Source organism: Canis lupus, chromosome 28, assembly GCF_048164855.1.
Source record: "Canis lupus baileyi chromosome 28, mCanLup2.hap1, whole genome shotgun sequence".
Classification (NCBI taxonomy): domain Eukaryota; kingdom Metazoa; phylum Chordata; class Mammalia; order Carnivora; family Canidae; genus Canis; species Canis lupus.
Window position 1 is genome coordinate 27,752,215 of NC_132865.1, and position 20,706 is coordinate 27,772,920.

Genomic DNA, 20,706 nt, shown 5'->3' on the forward strand with positions numbered 1-20,706 from the left:
AGGAATTCACCCAGGATCAGGAAAAATACCTCTTTCTACTAGCATTAGTGGAAAAACTTGTAATTGATGGGGCATCAGATAGATTACTATTTGCTGTAGTAGTAAGGCAAAATTTACTCTAGACTAAAGGCTGCTGTAGTCTTGCCTAAAATATCAAGCTTCAAAAGAATCAGATTGTTTTTAACTAACTTGCCTAAGGCTCAGAAAAATGTTCAAGACTATATATAGGGATACAAAAATATTCAGCACTCAGGAATATTTATAGGAATATAAAATATTCTGTACCCAAAAAGGTAAAATTTACAAAGTCTGGCATCCAATCAAAAATTGCCAGACATGCAGAGAGGCAGAAAAATGTGACACACAATAAAGAGAAAAGTCAATCAACAGAAACAGACACAGCGATCACACAAATGATAGATCTTCTAGTGAAATACATTAAGACAGTTATTATAACTATATTCTATATGTTCAAGAAGGTAGAGGAAGGATTGAACATATTAAGTAGAGACATGGAATATGTATATGAAAAAGACTCACAAACTTTTCTAGAAAAAAGAAAAAGACTGTCTGACATGAAAAACATACCAGATGGTATTAATAGCAGATTAGAAATCACAGAAAAGAGCAATGAACTTGAAGACAAAGTAAAATTGACTAAGATAATACATACACAAAAAGAAAAATGACTGAAGGGTAAATCTTAATGAGTGTGGAACAATATAAAGCTGCCTAACATATGTGAAATTGGAGTTCCTGAAGGGAGGGTTATAAAAATATTTGAAGAAATAATGGTTGAAATTTTTCAAACTTTGAGAAAAATTATATCAACTCAGGTACAAGGCATTTGAAGAAAGCTTCAGCAAAGCACATCACAATAAAGTGTTAAAGAGATGTTAAACCAGAGTTACAAAAAGTCTTTAAGAATTCAGAGAAAAATGACATATTAGATATGGAAGAACAAAGATAAGAATGACAGACTTCTCACTGAAAACAATGCTGTGGCACATTCCACTGCAAATCAGTGGAGCAGCATCTTTAAAGTACTAAAAGAGAGAAAAATCATCACCAGAAATATCTTTCATAATTAAAGCTAACTAAGACCTTTTTCAGAGAAATAAAAGCTGGAAGAGTTAATAACCAGCAGACCTGCCTGACAAGAAATGTTAAAAGGCCTTCAGTTTGAAGGCAGATGATAGCAGATGGAACTCTAGATTTACATAAAAGAATGCAGGGCACCAGAAATGGAAAAAAATAGGAATCAATATAAATCTCATTTTAAAAATCTCTTTAAAAGACAATAGACTATTGAAAGCAAAAGTAGTGACAAAATAGTGTGAGCTTTGTAACATACTTAGCAGTGTTGAAACAATAGCACAATGGTTGTGAGGACAGCAGTGAAAGTATACTATTTTAAGGTTCTTACACCATATGTAAAGTTTTGGAGTATTAGTTGAAGGTAGACTGATTCGTTAAGGATATATACTAAAAACAAAAGCAATTGCTACACACACACACACACACACACCAGAGAGAGAGAGAGATATGAGAGAGAGAGAGAGAGAATAATAGCCAACAAAGGGGGTAAAGTGTAATGAAAAAAATACTGCATCAATCTAAAAGAATGCAGAAAAAGAGGAAAAGATGAACAATGAATACATGAGATAGATAGAAAACCTGTAACAAGATGGCAGACTTTGACAGGACCATATCAATAATCACATTAAATGTAAATTATGTAAGCACCCCCAACTGAAAGGCAGAGATTCTCAGACTAGGTAAATAGGAAAGACTCAACTATATGCTGTCTACAAGAAATTCACTTTAAATATATAGACATAAATAGTTTAAAAATTTAAAAAAAAGATGGAAAAAGATATACTATGCTAACACTAATCAAAAGAAAGCTGGTGGGAATTTAAAATGATACAACTACTTTGGAAAACAGTTTGACAGTTTCTTAAAAAGCTAAATATACACTTACCATATGATCCAGACATTCCACTCCTAGGTATTTATGCAAGAGAATGAAAGCATATGCCTATACAAAGACTTGTACATGAATATTCATAGCAGCTATATTTGCCATAACCAAAACCTTGAAAAAATCCAAATGTCCATCAGTAGGTTAAGAGATAAATAAGTTGTGGCCTATTCACAAAATTAAATACTCCTCAGCAATAAAACGGAACGAACCACTGATACAAAGAATAGCATAGTTGAATTTTGTAATTATTATGCTGAGTGAAAGAAGCCAGACACAAAAGTATACATACTGTATGAGTCTTTTTATATAAAATTTGAAAGTGTAATCTGTAATGGAGTAAAGCAGGTCAGTGCTTGCCTGGGGATGACAGGTTAGGAGAGAGGGGTGGCTAAGGGTCCCAAGGAAACCTTTGGCAGTGTGGGATGTCTCTGTTATCTTGATGTGTCGATGATTTCTTACGTGTTTAACTATATCAAAAGTTATGAAGCTCTACACGTTAAATGTGTATCAGTTATTACATGTCAAATATGTCTAATAAAAATAGTTGTTGAGTTATAAGAGCAGAGAGTGTGAAATCTTTAAGGAATCGGTTAGGTATTTTCCAGGAATCATAACCCACAGCCAAAAGAGTAGCATGTACTGTGAGGTGGGAGGATTCCAGTCTCAGGATAAATGAAGCCCATTTGGTGATGTGTGTTCACTAAGGCACATGAGCAGAGGAAAGAACTCACTAAATGTTACCATGAAAGAGTTAATGTGCTACATCAAGTGTCAAATTTTCTACTGGTGCTTAGACACTCAAGAGAATCTGACTTAATGTATTTGCAACTATCTTGATAACATGCTGTATTTAATAAATGTTTTCCAATATAATATTTGCTCTACCAGCTCATTTCATATCTCCCTCGTACTTTTTAATAATCTGGTTAGAGATGAGCTTAAAAGCACTGAATAACAATGGACAGAGAATTATATATTTAGTACTTTCCTTGACCTACAGCATTAGAACATAAGCTTTCAAATAAAGATTGCAAAAAAAAAAATCCCATTTAATTGTTCTTAGTTCTGCCATTTGCATTGTTCGTGTGTGCCGCACCTTGCAATCCTAGCATATAGTGTTCTGCAAGGGTAGATTTGCTATGGATTCTGCTGCTCCTGGCAACACTACTATCGACTATAACTCAGAAATACCAGATGGCTGACTGTAATCAAACAATAATGTAACAGAGAAAGATTAATCCTTATTTTTGAATATGATGTTAAGCTTTTGCAAACCTATTTCAGGTTAAGCTCAGGTGATTGATTTATAGTACCATAGACATGTAAAAAAGTAGAATTTGGGGATATTGGAATTACAGGTCTAGATTTGCCAGTATTTACTGTGGTGAGAATCTCAGAATATGATCTCAACTCACCCCTATAATGTGTCCATATCTATGTATAACTAAAAGAAAAGTAAGTTTAAGTATGCATTGCATTTACAACCACAATGAAAGCCTTCTTTCATTTCATGAATGAGGCAGAGTCAGGCTCTCCTTTGTTCTACTTGTACCTCATTCCTAGCATAGCACTTGTTGGAATTATTAGTTTATCTTTGTCCCTTCATAAGTTCTGTGAGAATAGGAACTGTGCTTTCATCTTTGTGTTCCCAGCAACAAGACACACACTTTTGTTTAATTAATGAATATATAAAATTGGTATCATGGAATCTGGCAATTATAATTTTCCTCAAGGTCTTTAGTATTAACTGGCATCCCTAGTTATAAGTCTAATAAATGATTTTAAAATACAGTTTTGTTTCTATAATACAACCCAGCGCTAAGCAGGTGGTACTTTTAAAGGCCTGTGGAAGTGCATTTGATTAACTGGTTCCATGCATTAAGAGAAAATTGATCATTGAATTTTCTTTATTGTCCATTTCCTTAAAAATTGAGCTAAATTTTTACTGTCATAGAGGTGTCATTTATTTAGGTAATGTGTCCCAGAAGGCAACTTTTATTTCTTAAAAATAAATGCCCTTGCAATTTTAAAGTTGTTTCCAAATGAATAGTGTGTGGCATCAGAGAGATCTTGGCATCAGCCCCTCCTGCTCTCCTTGAAGCCTCTTGAAGGCCAGGTGCTTGGATGTCTTGTTCCACTGAGACATCACCACTCATCACCTTATTTTCTTGCCAAGATCCTAAAAATAAATTGGGTAGAGTAGCACACACATTTATGTTCTCCACCTCACTTGTGTTTTTGGTGTTGCTATCTAGCACTCCTTTCTTTCTAGTCAGTTCCTACCTATTCTCCACAAATGTTATTTCAAGATAGCGTTGCTTTAAAATTTGACCCCGCCAAAACGTGTGTTCTCTCTCCATTGCTGTCCCTCATGTCAGGAGGATCCCTGGTTCCTGGTCCACAGAAAGGTTAGAAGTCATTAGGCAGGAACGCCACATCTCTTCTGCCCCACATCCTGTTACTTTACTAAGGATTTCTTCTTTTCCTAGAACAGTACTTGCGTCGTTTCCTGCCTACATAAGAGAATATGTGTAGTACTGACCATCTTTCTCTTACATCTTCCTTCTCTAGTAGTTCTTTTCTCTCAGCAGTTAAGCAGGCTCAAATATCTCATGTATTAAAAATCCTCATATTTCCTTAGCTTATGCTGTACTTATTATAGCTAAATTTTATGTACTCCTGTTATATTTTCCATCTTCTTCTTCCTTTCATTCCTTCATATGCTGAATTGATTTCCAGCTTATTGAACTTTGTCCCTGAAACTCCTTCAGAAAGGTCAGAAATGCTTTTTTTGTAGAAAAATCTGTGAATACCTTTCAAAATTTATCCTACTGACAAGTGGCAGTTCTTCTCGAAGCTAGTCTCGAGCCCTGTCTTCTACTCACTGTCACATGTTCCCTGGATGATCTTATTCATTCTTTGGCCTTGAAGTTCAGTCTTTTTTTTTTTTTTTTTGAGTCAATTTGTTTATAGCTTTCAACTTTATATCCCAGATCTCTCTCCTGAGCTTCCCTTGGTGCCCAGTGTTTTTCTGGAGATCTCCACTTAGAGTTTCATATAAATATCAAACTCTATGTGTCTCCACAAAAGCTATTATTTCCCTCCCCCCCACACCCTGATATTTTCTTTACTTGTGATTTATATATAACAGTGAGGGGCAGCACCCAGTTGCCCAACCTTGTGTGTTTTCCTGGACAACTCTCTCTATTTCCATGTTCATATTCAGTTAACCACCCCGTATAGTGAATATTATCTCTAAATATCCCTAAGTAGTTTAAATCCTCTGTATGCACATGATCCCTTTCCTACTTCAATCATCACTCTCTCACTGGGAATGCTAATTCATCCAACTGGTTTCTCCACCTCCAGGCTGCCTTGCTATAATCCTGTCTCTATGCTGCTGCCAGAATGATCATTCTTGAGGATCTAACCAATGTATTACTTGCACTAAGAACTGTTTAGTGACTCCACGTTGCTTCAGCGTAAAGCACAAGCTCCTTAACATGGCTTACAAGTCCTTCATGATTTGTTCCCTATATATCACCCCACCCTCATCCTTTGTCAATTTAAGCTCTCTCTCGAGGCTCCAGCCTTTCAACACTACTTTCAAATGCTCAACATGCCAGGCTCCCTCTCATTTCTGGGATTTCACATATGCTGTTTCCTGTGCCTGGAATATTGCTACCAATCTCTCAACTGGAACTTTTAATTTTCAGCTTAGACATTAATTACTAAAAGTCCTTCCCAATAACTTGAGTCAGGTTGAGGTGCACTTCTAAATACCTCCATAATATTCTACATCTTCATCTATTATACTGTCAGAGGTCATCTGTATTTCCCCTATACTGTAAGTTTTATAAGGCATGATCCATACCTGTTTTGCAGTTTTATTTCTAGAAACTGAGATACCTTGGTGCTTAATGAAAGTTACCTGAATAAATGGATGTTTGTGTGAATAAATGAATCAAATTCCTCTTTTTGTAATTTATATTGCTTGGTTTCATTCATTCTGTCATTAGGAAGCTTTTCATGTCAGTTCAGATGTCTTATCTCCTTAAAATCTATATAAGACTAGCTTGAGCCCACATTTCTGTGTTTCTAGAAATTCAAGTTCATTTCCGAATTTTGTCATATTTCTGATAGACTTTTGCTGTCATGAGTAACTGGATCCTCAACTCTGGTGACTATGATTTGTTTCCTCATTGTTAGTCCAGATATGAAACTCAGGTCTTTTCACAATTTTCAAAAAATACTATGTATAATACTTGTGAGTATGGGAAATTTTATTCAAACAAGGGGTGGGATAATATAAGAGGAGATATGGTGGGTTTTATATTTCAGCAGTGCAGACAGCTTCGGATGGATCCTACCACCACCAGGGGTCTCCAACTTGTCCATTTCAGAGATTCCTTTCATCATCTTTATGTGGTCTTTTTCTTTATTTGCTCTTTCTCAACTCTCTAGCAAAGACCAAATTCCTCTTCATCTTGTACAAAATGATTTAGCTGTTCTTCTTCCCCTGCTGCCTGTGCTCTCACTTTCCAATCCATGCCTTCAGCTCTCGTTGTTTATCTCAAATAGCTTATTGAGATATTTTTCCAATCAAAGGCAATTCCTTTCTTAAAATAATGCCTTTTTAGTCTCATTATGATTCTTTTATTCATTCCTTCATTCAACAAATATTTATTGAGGTGTGTGCTATGCTTACCGCTATGCTAGGTATTGTGGATACAGAAGTTAAGAGGATGGAGTCCTTTATCTTAAAGAACTCAGTCTTGTGGGAAAAACAGATGTGTCATGTATGGAGATATGCATAGTGCTGAGGGAACACAGAGAAGGGATTGCTACACTAGTCTAGGATTGCAGACTTGTGTCAGCCTGAGGGAGCTTGAGGAATGACCAGCCTAGAGAAAAGAGATAGTATGCTTGAACTTCATTTTCCAAATTTTAGTTATGAAAGGCAGGAAGTGGTGGCACTTGAATGAGAAGAGGGCTCTGGATGATATCCATTTGCTCACTTTATAGCCAGCTTAAAGATTTTTCTGAAGAAACAAATGAATAGCTCAAAACACTGAGCATTCTAGATTTGTCAGTTGTGAATCTACTTCCCTCACTAATCAGAAGGTAACCTTGAGCAAACTGTATAACTTCCGCCACTCCATCTCTTTGCTTTTTAAATGAGAGGGAAGCACTTACACTCTTTTGCAAGTTATTGTAAGGATCAAGTGAGATAATGTATGTGTGTGTTATTTAAAAGAAATATTAAAAATACATGAATGTAAGCTATTCGTCAAGAGCTAGGATAAAAACTTAATGTTCAGAAATTAAAAGCTGTTGTATTTACGAACAAAAAGTTCCAAGCCTTAAAAAGATTCCATAAATATGGGTACAGTGATTCACAAAGTAGATAAATAAATACAAAATCTTTTATAGCCAAGTTCATTTTATTTCGTATTTACATGTACTTGGCAACATTTCTAAATCAATGATGCAACAGAAAGATGAGCCACAGTAAACCTGACTCTGATTTTTTTTTTTTTTTAAGTTGAGCAGATTGAAGATGATGAGTCCAGGATTCTTAATACTGATAGTGGTTCCAAGTTTTTGTCCATTCAATCTGATGGTGCATTCTGCCTGGAGAGAGTCCCCCTTTTCATGTGTGTTTAATGATAAAAGAATGCTTTCAAACTGTGAGTCAATTTACTAAACAGCAAACTGTAACATCCCTGAAGGCCACACACATACAAAAAGGCAAACCAAGATCTATAGAAATGATCCCAAGCCATTAGCTGGCTCTGGGCTGAAATTGTTTCAGGAAACATTGCCAGAGGTACAGTGTAACTTTAAAACAGAAAAGGCTGCAGGATAAATAATGGGAAAAAATTACTATGATTGATATAGATCAGTATATAACTCTCAAAAGAAACATTTTATAACAATACACTAGGCTCAGAAATTATTTGCTGATAAGCTTCTTTTCTCAAATACAGAATGAACTATTATTTGCAATTTAACCTTTCAAGTTATGAAAAAAAGAGCAATGTACAAAAAAGAAATCTAAGTCATTATCTCCCATCCATTTAAAGTTAAAAACTTCTAACAAAGTATCTTTTTAATGAGCAAAATCATAGTGAGTGGAATTTAATTATTACTATTTCTTTAATTAAATGTTCCATATGTCTTATACTTACAATCATAATTTGGGAAATAAGGTTGCTTAAAATTGATTTATTTAGTATATTTTGGTGTGTCTTAATTAACATTCATCTACTTTATTTAAAGACTTGAAGCTTAAAATTCAGTGGTTCAGTTCTGGGATAAAAACAAATGGATAAAATCAACAATAAACTTGATTCAGTCTTCTATTTGATATTAATCTTTAAAATAGAAACTATTCTTCTATTTTAATTCAAAGTGAACCAAGGAGTGTTAGTATAAACTATAATTTCCACCTGAAAAACAAATATTTAATAGAATTTCAAAGCTATTACAAAATAATGCAATAGCAACCAGCCTTCTTTCTTCAGGATTTGATAAAGTATTTGGCTAATTTTATATAATAATACTATATAAAACTTTCATTTGACCAAATGAAATTTTAGTTTATGATTTCATGTGAATAGAAATTGAAATGTGAGCTAATGTTGTATTATTTTGCCCATGTTGAATGTAACTAATCGTATGTTAGGCCAACTTCATTCAAGATTAGTGCAATTATGAAATTATTAAGTTCTATAAAAGTGGCTTTGGTCACTTGATCTACTATTGATTGACTCAACTAAAAGTAAACTCACCTATTTATAGAAATTTTTCTCTTCCAAAAGAATATTTTTTGAAAAGTTAAAAGTTTCATAATTAAACCTTCTATCTTCAACCTTTAGAAAAGGGAGAATACATCCAAATAAGAATTGTACAACAACCCTATAGCAATAGAAATTCTCATATAAACACAGTATTCTCAAGAGAGTATGAAAGGAAAGATGTCTTAAAAATTATGGTGATTTAATTTTATTTTGCCCTAGAATGACATTCTCTTGAGTATTTGTGAAAATGAAGATGAATATGCAGGGATACATTCGGTTGATTTTGTGCCAGATGGCCAGTTGCAGAGGCTGAACTAAGCTGAACTGATTGATTCGTTTTTGCCATATTGCATGCTGGCGTTTACCACCGTCACATCATTCAAGTAGTAACATATTTGGTAGGTTGGGTTTTTTTTAACCATTTTTAAAAACTTTCTTGTGATGACCTCTGCTTTCAAACACATCTTTTCCTTTGTTATGTCAAATGGTCAGCTCTGCTAAATAGTTCTTTAAATTTAACTTTCAACATACTCTTTTGTCTTCATAGGATAAATTATTTATATTGATATTAAATATGTGAGTTAAAGTAAATAAAAATAATGACCTATTTAATGCTTGGAATAAATCTGTAGTAAGTGATAATTATGATTCAAATTAGTAAGTCCACAATAACTTTAAAGAAATATAGAAGACACAGTTCCTACCTTCAAGATGCTTGCATACTAACAGGGCAAAGAAGACAAACAAGTCTGTTTTAATATTGCTGTTTTAAGTACTTTGGTGTCTACATTAGACATAACTACCTAGCAATCTATAGAAAAGCCAAGTGCTTAAAAAGTGAAAATATACATGTTCAGAGTCCAGAGTAGGCTATTCCATTATAACAATACCTTAATAGCCTTGTGGAGTATTTTGACAAGTCCTCATTTATTATGATTATTCTCTGTTTTGTTCATAAGTACTCTACTTTTTTGAAGGTAAAGAGAAACAAAGTGTGAGATGTTCCAATGCTGGAGTGCATGAGAGATGCAATCACATATACACAAATTCTCTTTCATTTACTATTTATTCTCTTCTATAGGCTTCTTCCATCATCTAACATGAGTAGGTTTTGAATATAAGCTGTTGTCTAGAGACTGATAATTTAAGAGGAAAACAGTGGCAAAAACAATTACCAGAACTCTGAAGAAGGAAAAGAATCACTAAGGATTACTGTATTTTTCACTCATATGCATTAAACTCAAAGGAGAAATTTTATTTTAAAAATTTTAGTGTCTCTCATTTTTAATATATTTTACATGGATCACTATACAATGAGACAATTGTTTAAAGAATTGTATATTTAGCATAGTCTTCAAATGTTTTCCAAGAGTAAGATGTTCTTGGTACTAACCTCAAACAAGCTTATAAAAAGAGAGAACAATCATCATAACCCTAACAAATCATAAAAAAAGGATTTTGTATTCATTACTGGCAGAAAATTTCACAATATTAGGAGAGAAACAGAGCCTGGAAAACACTTTTCAGGGAAAAAAAACCAAATTATCTCTGTGCATGAGATATCAAGTTTTGAATTTTTAGTTATTTATCCTCCATAGAAATTTTAGAGAAAAATGTAGGAAAACAAAAAGGATTATCTCAAGGTGCATAAGGCCAAATTCTAATCTGTTTAGGTTCTCATTTATATGTTTATCAAGATTGTGTAATATCTTCTGTGAATGATGGGTGGGTGAAAAATTTAATAACGAAACAGATTTTATTGTGAAAAGAGGACTAAAAATAGCATTACCTAGAAATGAAATTTGGCCTTTATTATTTGAGTTGAGAGAGAAAAACTTGTCAAATTATTCTGAGACATTAGTGGGTTTTTTTTTTTATCTTGTGAAACTTGAGACTGACTGCAAATACATATTTCCACTCTGCCAAAAATTCCCATGCCATCCATGTTACCTATAGTGATTTGTTGAGTCAAGCAGAGCAGTCAGCCCCGCAGACTATAGGATTGAAAGAGATTAAAGCCGTGAACCTACAGTACTTTATTGACCTAGGTCCGCACATTAACCTGATCTGATCCTGTAATTACTATGAATAGAATAGGGCTTACAGTTCTCCTTAATAACACCCCATGCTTTTTTATTCTATAAAGAGATTTTCTATTCATGTTCTTTACTCCTTTTCAGATTTACAGATTTGTAGCAAGAAAGAATGTGTGTGGCTTTGCTGACACACCAGGAGAGAAAGATACCTAATGTTCATGGGCAGTAAGTGACATAGTTCATTATGTCCAAGTTTTTTTTTTTTAACTTAACTTACTTGAAAGTTTTGTCCCATATTTCCAATTAGCCAGATATTCTCCTGCACTTTAGGAGTAATAAAAATTGAGTTACAAACATTGGTTAATTATGAAGGAAGATTGGCTTTAAATTTAGAGAACGGTTAAAATACCATAATTTCAGAGCATTATTCTGATTTTAACTTTTAGAGTGCATACATTTAAAATTATATGGAAAGCCATCACCTATTTTAACTGATTCAAAATGATATATAGTCAGAGAGATCATGTATGAAAGTGATACACAATGGCATAATTAATAATCAGTATTGTCTTTCAATTTAGAAAAACAGCTGCAGCTAGCTGATAAGGTCTATTTTGAGAATAAAGTAATATCTGACTATTAATAATTATGATTTACGGTAATAAAAAAATAGTGATGTAATCATTGCACTCTTAAAAATAAAGTCTGTAGTAGTTGGCTTAGTTAATCATTAAAATGTAAACAATAGCCGATATTAAGAGTTGGCAATTTAGGTTATCACAAAGTCTTTGAAAATACAAAATAAGTATTTTAATAATACAAAATAAATTACAAAATATATAATAATAATTACTTGTACACTATAGCTTATAATTTTCATTACAATTGTGCAAATTTCAAAAGCACATTCAGAAATGATGAATGTCCTTGTGAGTAACTGAGTGAGTGAAAACAAAATGCCTGTTATGAGTCTAGGTGAGAGAATTTAACATATTAGAGAACCATCTTTACAAGTGTTACATTCAACACCTCAAGTAAAAATACGTTTTGTTAGATTTCTATGAATATTATATTTGTCAAAATAATTATCTTTTAAAAGTGTCAGCATGAGTCATTCTTTTCCACAAGAATAAATAAAATAAGCCCATTAAGAGAATAAATTATGTTAGTTAAATTTTTTGAACAAATATTTAAAAATCAAGTATGTTCAAGAAAAAACGTGAGCCATAAAATAGAGTAATACTTTGACAGTTATGGGATATTGGGTGGATAATATAATTTCATTTCTTTTTAAAGTTCCTGTTTAGAGCAATTAATACAAGTAGAATATAGCATTTAATATCAGAACTTTGTTTTAAAATCTTTTATCATAATTTTCTCATCCTCCCAAATAGAGGGATTATTATAAGTCAATTTGATTAGTCTGTCAAAAGCCTCTTTCTCTGTTGCACTTTACTAAGTGTATGAATAATCTATATCATGGCTTTTAAGAAGTAAGAATTTGAAATTAGGCAGGTTAAGAGTTTGCCAAACAAATGCAGTTTGCTGGTATTGGTTGTGAGAACTATATTGCTCTAAAAGTATTGTGTGCATAAAATCTATTTAATAGTGTGATTCTTTGATGCTATTTTGGTATTTGAAGTTATACTATTGAGAGAGTATTGATACTCTAATTAATGAAATTGTTAAAATATTTCGGGCTTAAAATACAAGTTAGCAATTAGTGACTTTAAAATAAAGTGTGTATATATTTTATACTTTGCAGTAGTATGTACGGGTAAGAGATTCACAGTGAAATCCCATCTTTTTGGTAGCTATTTTTACCATTAAAATGAAAAAGCATTTGGAAACAGTAGGGTAGTTTTTATCTCTAGGATTAAAAAGAATCTGAAGAGAAAAATGGATTCATATCATGTTCTTTTTGGGTACTAAACCTAGAGAAATATATAGCAGTTGATTTATTGTAAGTGGGTTGAATTTTCTCTCCTGGTGGGCTTTTCAAACCTTTAGTTGCTGTTCTTATCCTTGCTGTGTGAATATCATTTTTATATCACTTTTTGTTAAAAGGAATTTCCCATGAAAGCCCACAAAAGTAGCCTGGAATGTGATTATCCTCTTTCCATGAAAATTTTGATGGGTTTGGGTCAGTATTACATTTCTGTTCACTGATTTACTTTGCACCAGTCTCTATAATAAGGGAATTGTTCATGAATGAGGGTTGGCATTATAGCCTTTAGGACCAGAGAGGATTTCCTCTGTAAAACACAAAAGGACTAAAATGACAGTAATAGGAAACCATGCTATTAGAAAAGCATACGAGATTTTGGTAAATTTTTATGGCTATAGTAGATGATAATGTAAACATTTTCCCTCCCCATCTTGGAAAAAAAATGGTTACTAGAGAGGGTAGAGGAGAAAAAGTGTTTTTCGAAGAAAAAAAAAAAAACACCTCCCAAGTACTTATTTTAGGCTGTTCAGTTTTAAAATTTGTTACATCACTTGAATTGTCTCTAGCCCAAACCTATTTATCTTATTAAGAAAGAAGCTAGAATGCGATTAGGGCCTTTAAGTTAAAGATCAGGATAAATAAGTAGTATATTTTAAAATGTAACTACTATTGTGTCTTACTGCCATAAATGTAGATTTGTAAATAATAAATCATATTTTGTATAATCATTTACAGAGTTAATTACAATAATGTTGCATTGGAATATAGACTGAGAGTCCTGATAAGCTTGCTCTCAGACCTTAGAAGTGATATTCACTGTAGGCAGAGGTTTTGCAATTTTGTTTTAGAAAAAAATGCGGCTTTTAAATGCTTGCTGCTTTGCAGCTATAAATAAACAAATATTTATTTTGAGTTAGTAATATACATATATATAACGCAATATTTTGCCTTAAAATATAAAACCTTTGTGCTATTATAATTTTGTGCCATTGTAAATTGGCCTATATTTTCCTATTGCTAAGAATCATACTAATATTAATTTATAACATTGCACTTTTAGCAGTAACTTTAGCGGATCTGACATTAAAGACTATAAAAGAGGGCTATCAGTTGAGTAATTTTCTTTCCAAATATAAACTAAAGCAGTGACATTCATAAGTCTATATTCAGAGAGCTAAATCTTATAAGTGATTTAGCTTTTTATTAAAAATTATTATATAAGATGAATTTTTGAATCTTTTCTGTGCAAGAATACATTTTAATTTTATTATACATTAGTATTTTCGAGTTGGCTGTATGGGAATTATGAGAAGGCTCACAAATGCCTATGGAGGTTTTTCTTTTTTCTTTTTTTAAACTAGCTTTTGTTTTCTTTTTTTTTCTATTATTTTTGGGACACATATATTTATTATACAAGTTGCACTACATAAGGTTTATATACTTAGTGTCGCTATTTTTATTCATTCAAATGTAGGTCTGTTGGGCAGGGAAGCATTTAAACACATTTTTTTCCTCTTTAGTAGAAAATATGTTTCCATTTAAAAGAAAAATATCAAAACAGATTAGATGGCGAAACAGAATACTGGCTGAGTGTTCTGAATGATGCAAATAAAAGTAAAAATTGAATTAAAAATGAGGATACCCAGCAAAACAAAAACTTCACTGAATTCAAGAAAGCCCTTCTTAAACATTAGTATTGGTTGTAGCTTTGAATCACTTATGCAGAATTAATGGTGGGCATTGCTACATTCTAGATAATTTACCTCTTTTGGTTTGATAAGCATGTTAACAGCATGAGTAATACATGTGTTTTTGGGCAAAATTCTTGGCTATAGGGACATAAGCAGGATTTCCATTTTCTAGCTTTCTAGGATGTATTTCTTTTATAGGTCCTCAAACACAGGTATGCCGGGGTTCTGGAAAACAAAGTATGTGGCTATTTCCCCCCCATCCACTGAAGTTGATTACATTCATTATATCATTGCAATACTTTAGTCACACCAAATTTTACCATTGATACATGTGTAATTGTGTGAGCATGAGTGTGTGTCTATGTGTATGCGCATATGTATGTCTAAATTAGCCATAGATTTCCAGGGAGGAGGACCTTTACCTAAAGAAAGGTTACATAAATGTATGTCACATACCTATTTAAACAAGTCTGTTATTAGTAGTGTAGTATATGAAATTAGGGCTATGATCATGATTTTACAAGATTACAAATAGTTACAACTTACTGAGCACCAACTTCATGTCATGTACTTTTCATACATTTACTCCTAAATGGTAGCTATTATCATTCTAATTTTATAAGGAAAATTAAGGATCAGAGAGGTTAAGTGACTTGCCAGATGTAATGCCACCAGTACATGTGAGATTTTATCAATGTCCATTTAAATCTACTTGGCCTTTTTATTCCACCATTTGTAAAAGATTTAAAATTTACAAAGCATCCTGATATAAAGGATTCTAATATCATGAGTTCTAATAAAAAAAATTCTAAAATGCTTGAAAGGCAAATGAATTTGTTGGCATTTGGGGTAGCTCCACACTTGGTAAGGTTGACAAGGATAAATACATATTATTTTACATTTTATAGAAAGGCTTTTTAAAGGGGCTGTAGGATCTACATACTTTATCCAATATAAGTGGCCTATTGGGCATAGGTGTTTCAAATGTAGTCTTCTATTTGCAAATCAGAACCAAGCACTAGATAATGCAGGAATGAATGAGATTAGAAAAGAGATATGAAAGATCTCTTCTTGAATTTTGCTCTAAAAAAATGACAAAACTTCATTTATACATCTAAATTGCCAGGTGGATTGAAAGCAGGTAGATACTGGATGTTGTCAACATTTTTTAGAATTCCTTTATTTTCTATCTATTTGAGAGAGAAGCGTATTTTTTTTTTTTTGCTTTTTGATATTATTATTAAATTATAGACTTATTTAAAATTTTAAATGTGAACAATATTTTTAGGCTTTTCATATGCTTTCTGAAATAGATTGGGGAAATGATTTTGTTTTTGCAGTTAATTTCCATTTTTTGCTGTTTTTCTATGTATTCTAAAGATATAATGATGATATAATAAATATATATTTAACAGTATTGGGAGAAAAATGCATTGTGCTAGCCTTAGAATACCAAAACGCTATGAAACTCCTTTACTTCCAATCTGGCCATTCTATCAACTGTAAGGAGGTGGAGGGATTGGGAGAAGGAAATTTAATCACGAAGTATTTCAGGCACCCCAAATTGTCATTATAAGTCACATGAGTAAAATGGCTGGGAGATCCAGGTCCAAGGTGTAATCAACCAAATTATTTTAAATGAATTGTAGGATTTCATACTTTCAGTGACAGTGGCAAATGACTGTGCTTTCTTAGCAATTCATTCAAATTAGTGATAGAAAAATGAACAAACCCAGAATAGGGGCTAGGTACAGTCCTTTAAAGAGGGTAATCTTTTATAGCCAGACATAATGTTACTTTTGTTGTACTCTTGGCCAAAAAATTTAACCTAAACCTAATTGTTAAAAAAAGAAGAAGAAATTTAAGTTGTGGGACATTTAAATGACCGACATGAGTTCTTTAAAAAAATTAATGCATGCAAGACAAATGCTGAGCAACTATTCTAAATTAAAGGTGGTTACAGAGATCTATATAACTAAATGCAATGTATACTCCATAATTCTTGATTGGATTCCAGATTCCTTCTCCCACCACCAAATAAACTGTAAAGGGTATTACAAGAGAAGTGGATAAATTTTACATATGGATTTTAAAATAGATAATACTATTATCGTAACACGTTAATTTGATTGGGTGTGGTAATGATATGGTGGTTTAAGTAGCAGAATGCCATTGCTCTTTGGAGGCACAAGCTGAAGTATTTAGAGGAGAGATGTCATGATGTTTTTAAGCTAAAGTTCAAATGGTACAGCATAAGAAGATATGTTTCAGGTTGAAACACAATATTGCCAACATTCAACAATTTTTGACTAAGAGAAAGCAAATGTGGCAAAAATGTTAGCAATTGTTGAGTTAACTGAAGGATATATGGGTATTTGTTATACTATTCAAATCTTCTGTAACTATAAAACTTTTCAAATAAGTTGGAAAAAAATTACTTTTTGTTTTATTTTAGTGAGCCATGAAAACACAATTTAGTTGAAACTGGCATCCTACATTCAATGTACACAAGCTAATTCCTATTATTCAAGCGAAATAAAACCTTCTCATTCTCAGTCACGGGAAGTAGTATTCAAATTGTCTAAATAATTAGCTTCATGGATTCATGTCACTTTTACAGAAAATAGCACAATGGTTCATTCACCAGAAAACCATTTTGAAGTGTATTTTGTATCTACAACTATAGGTGTATCCTTTACTATATTAATTGGGATGTATTCTATTATTATAGAACTCAAAGACTCCAGTGCTTGATCAGTTTGGGAATGGGAAATATAGATCCTAATGTTAGTTTGATATTGTGCAAACTAAAATTTTTGTTGTTAAAGCATCTTTATTATATGATTTGAAATATCTTTCAGATTAATGTAAAATGTGTTGGGAAATGATCACTATATTTTTAAAAATCCAATATGATTTTTACCTTTCTTATTATCTAGTAGACCCGGTTTTATATCCTGATGGGTAAATTTGTATTTACTTGAGTGTGAGTTCTCTGCCCTATATTCTGGTAAAATGCAAACTGTAATGACTAGGCCATAAGTACCAGTCTACAGAACTGCAAAGAGACCCCTTTTGTATACATCAGGTTGGGGATTTGTTTTGTGGTGATCACCCTTTCTGATTTAAAGATTGCATGACAAGGAACTATTAAAGTAAAGGGCAAAGAATTCAATTTCTTGATGTCGCTTTTCTTGGACAGGCTTTAAAAATAGGTCACTCAGTGTTATCTGGATTTGTGTATTACAGCAGCACCTGCTAACGCTGCTGTGCTTAAGGGTATATCAGTGTTTTCATTTTCAGGGTTTGTAGACTGTATTTTGATTCTCTAAACCTAAATAAGCTTCCATCCAAATGGTAGTGAACGAGGTCTGTGGGAGGATGCATGTTTTTATAGTCTACTGCAATTAAAAAATGAATGTTTGCTTTAATATACGCTAAGAGGTAAAAAATGAAAACATCAGATTAACAAAATTATCCTAACATTGGATAACTCAACATTTGGTTCTTTTTGAAAAGGTCTATGAATTGTGCAATTAGGTATCTACTTAAAGATCCATTAAAATGGTAATTATAAGTTTCTGAAATTTGTGTGTGTTATATTTTAATCATGAACATATTAATGTACTACCTTTTAGCTATTGTTAAATTTCACCTTTTAAATGTGTCTAAGTAAGGCTTTTTAGAATGGGCAATTATGCTTTATTATCATATACTATTCTACTAATGTAAAGATAATACCACTAATACTTTCTATGAACATATATATGTATATATATGTAGGTATGTATGTATATACACATATATACACAGAAAGATTTTTATATGCTACTATTTAATTCAAGAAATATCTTTTCTGACATGTCTGGGGTATAAGTTTCTAAGTGATAGATAATAAAAAATAGTAATGGTTGTTTTCTACATAAATATTAAAACTAGAGAACTGTCTTTAACACTTGATACCACCTATATCTAAAAGTTTTATGAAGGGCTTTATTTTAACACAGCTCCATTTCAGCAATTTATATATAAGGACAGAAATGTATTTGAGAAATCTTTTATTTAGTGGATTAATGATTATTTTTAAAAATCCAAAAGCTAAAAATAAAAAGTTGGCCGTTCTATATTGTAGAGCAAAAATACTATGCTGCCACTAAGATCTAATTAAATACAATAAAAGCTACTTACTTTCTTGTCTGCTAGTATTACATCATATAAATTAGAAAGCAAATGGTTAAATTGCCTTAAGTAAAATATTGATTTTTTACTGATAATTCTTAGCTTTCAGTGAAGAAGCGTTGTATCTCCAAATGAGACATTGAAATATCAGGATAAGAGTGGTAAATGATTACTTTTTGGTGATGTTTTAAACCTACAGTTGTAAAAATATGGTCACCTAATGCTATGTTGTAAATGATTTCTAAGTTAGTATTGTGCTCATGTCTTTTATATGATAAACATATCAGATATTGTGGTATCGAAGATTCTTGCAATATTCAGGTTTACCAGGGTTAGATTAAAAATTGTTTGAAAGAAGTATCAGTGATGATTTTCTTACCATCTTTGCTCTTGAGTTTTCTTTTTAAGGACTGACATTGGGATCACATGCAGCAATCTTTAAGGATGATGGGATGGGTTAAGGATAGAGACTTAAGATGGCTTAACTGGCATTTCTGCTTACATTTTAAAGGCTCGGATCAGTGTCATCAGAGGCATCCTTGTGGTCTATCCTGCCCGACACAACTGAAAATATTAGAAATACAAATGGAACTTCGGGACAGAGGCCACATTTTACATGTTAGGTTAATTTATATTTGGGCTAAGTTGCTTGTTTCATACAAAGGTTTCTATGGGCATTGATTTTTTTTCCCTGTTGACATTAAATGAGAAAGCAAAAAAAAATTTTTCCAGAAAGCCAACAGTTTTCAACGTAAATGGGTTCAGACTTAATTTTAATGGAAGTGAAACATAGTCAATAGAGGCAAATTAAAACCATATAATTTTGTAATCTTAGTTTAGCTATAATTGCAGCAATAAAACAGTGGAAAGAATAATTGTGGAACATATGTTTGTGAGTGACATTATCTAGGTGACTTCCCCTTTACGGCAATGTGCTGTCCTATTTGTTTCCCCCTCCCTATGTATTGGAATGACAAACCTGCAAGCCTGGAGTTAATGCTGATTGCAGCAGCTGCTTACACATGGAGTCTCCATAGCAACTGTGAAGGTTGCCATGCAACCATATTCTTTTAGGGACAGTGAAAATGCCCAAAGGCTTACTAAAAATACATGGGGAAAAAATCTGAAATTTTCTTACTACTTTTAGTGGTTATAAAGAACTATGATACAAGTTGAAAGCACAGGTCAAGCAAATAAAAACCCAGCCCTGACCTTTCAAAAATTGCTTGCTGTTGCCTGAAATCTCAAGCTTTATTCACAGAGATGACTTTTGATCGATTGTAAAATTGGTAGCTTATGCTAGGCAGCCCTTGAAGACGGGAAGATTCAGTATGGTGCTATTGGTATTCCTCATGGGGTTAAAGGTCAGTAGAAAGTCATCAATGCAATATTGATTGGTGGGCCTGAAAAATGCCCATGTTTACACCTTCTCACTGCTTAGGGTTGTACACCAAACCTTAAGGAGACTCATGCAGTCTCTGAGCGTGCTCTAGAACGAGCCATTCCACCAGCAAATGTGACATCACTTCAGTCAGCTCAGCTGTTTCTGCAGCTTTCTATAAATAGCTAGATAAAAAATTGAAGACTACTTGCAGAGCATTTAGTCAACCAATCTGCTTATCCAAATCATTGAAGATACGTTAAGATTCTGGTTTTTAAAAATCTTATTATTGTCTATGTTTTTCATTGTAAATTGATATTTTAATAGCAGAATCTTTTGGTAGACATGTAAAATTTGCTAGTGTATATATACCTTTATTATAACTTGATTCTTTTAAAAGGTGACTTTTTAAAAAACCTGATTAGATGTTGGCCAACATCTAATGGGGTAGGCTATGTCCTAGCATCTCACTATATGTCTTCATGGACATATAGATTTTTTTATCTAATTTATTTTATATACAAAAACTTAGTAAAAAATAACATATCAGACAAGATGACTATCATCAAATGATTGTCAGGTTTTAAAAAATCAGCTGAGGTAATAACAAAGACATGAATATTTGCAAATGATAAAGAACCTATATGCATTCCGACTCATCATATTTCGGATTAATCAGTC

General features: G+C 32.6%; 2 long non-coding RNA genes across 3 annotated transcripts in view; one reads left to right on the forward strand and one right to left on the reverse strand.

Annotated features, from left to right (window-relative positions):
• The window catches only part of LOC140620347 (uncharacterized), a 445,283-nt gene that overhangs the window by 74,241 nt on the left and 350,336 nt on the right, over positions 1-20,706 (forward strand). The gene's annotated exons all lie outside the window — the stretch shown is intronic.
• LOC140619993 (uncharacterized) lies at positions 7,462-19,672 on the reverse strand. Of its 2 annotated transcripts, XR_012019748.1 has the most exons (6): positions 19,624-19,672; positions 19,024-19,208; positions 11,104-11,150; positions 9,495-9,512; positions 8,782-8,862; positions 7,462-7,845 (listed from the first exon to the last, which is right to left on the reverse strand). It is a non-coding gene; the product is annotated as an uncharacterized lncRNA (long non-coding RNA). The 2 variants fall into 2 exon arrangements; XR_012019749.1 differs by lacking the exons at positions 9,495-9,512; positions 11,104-11,150.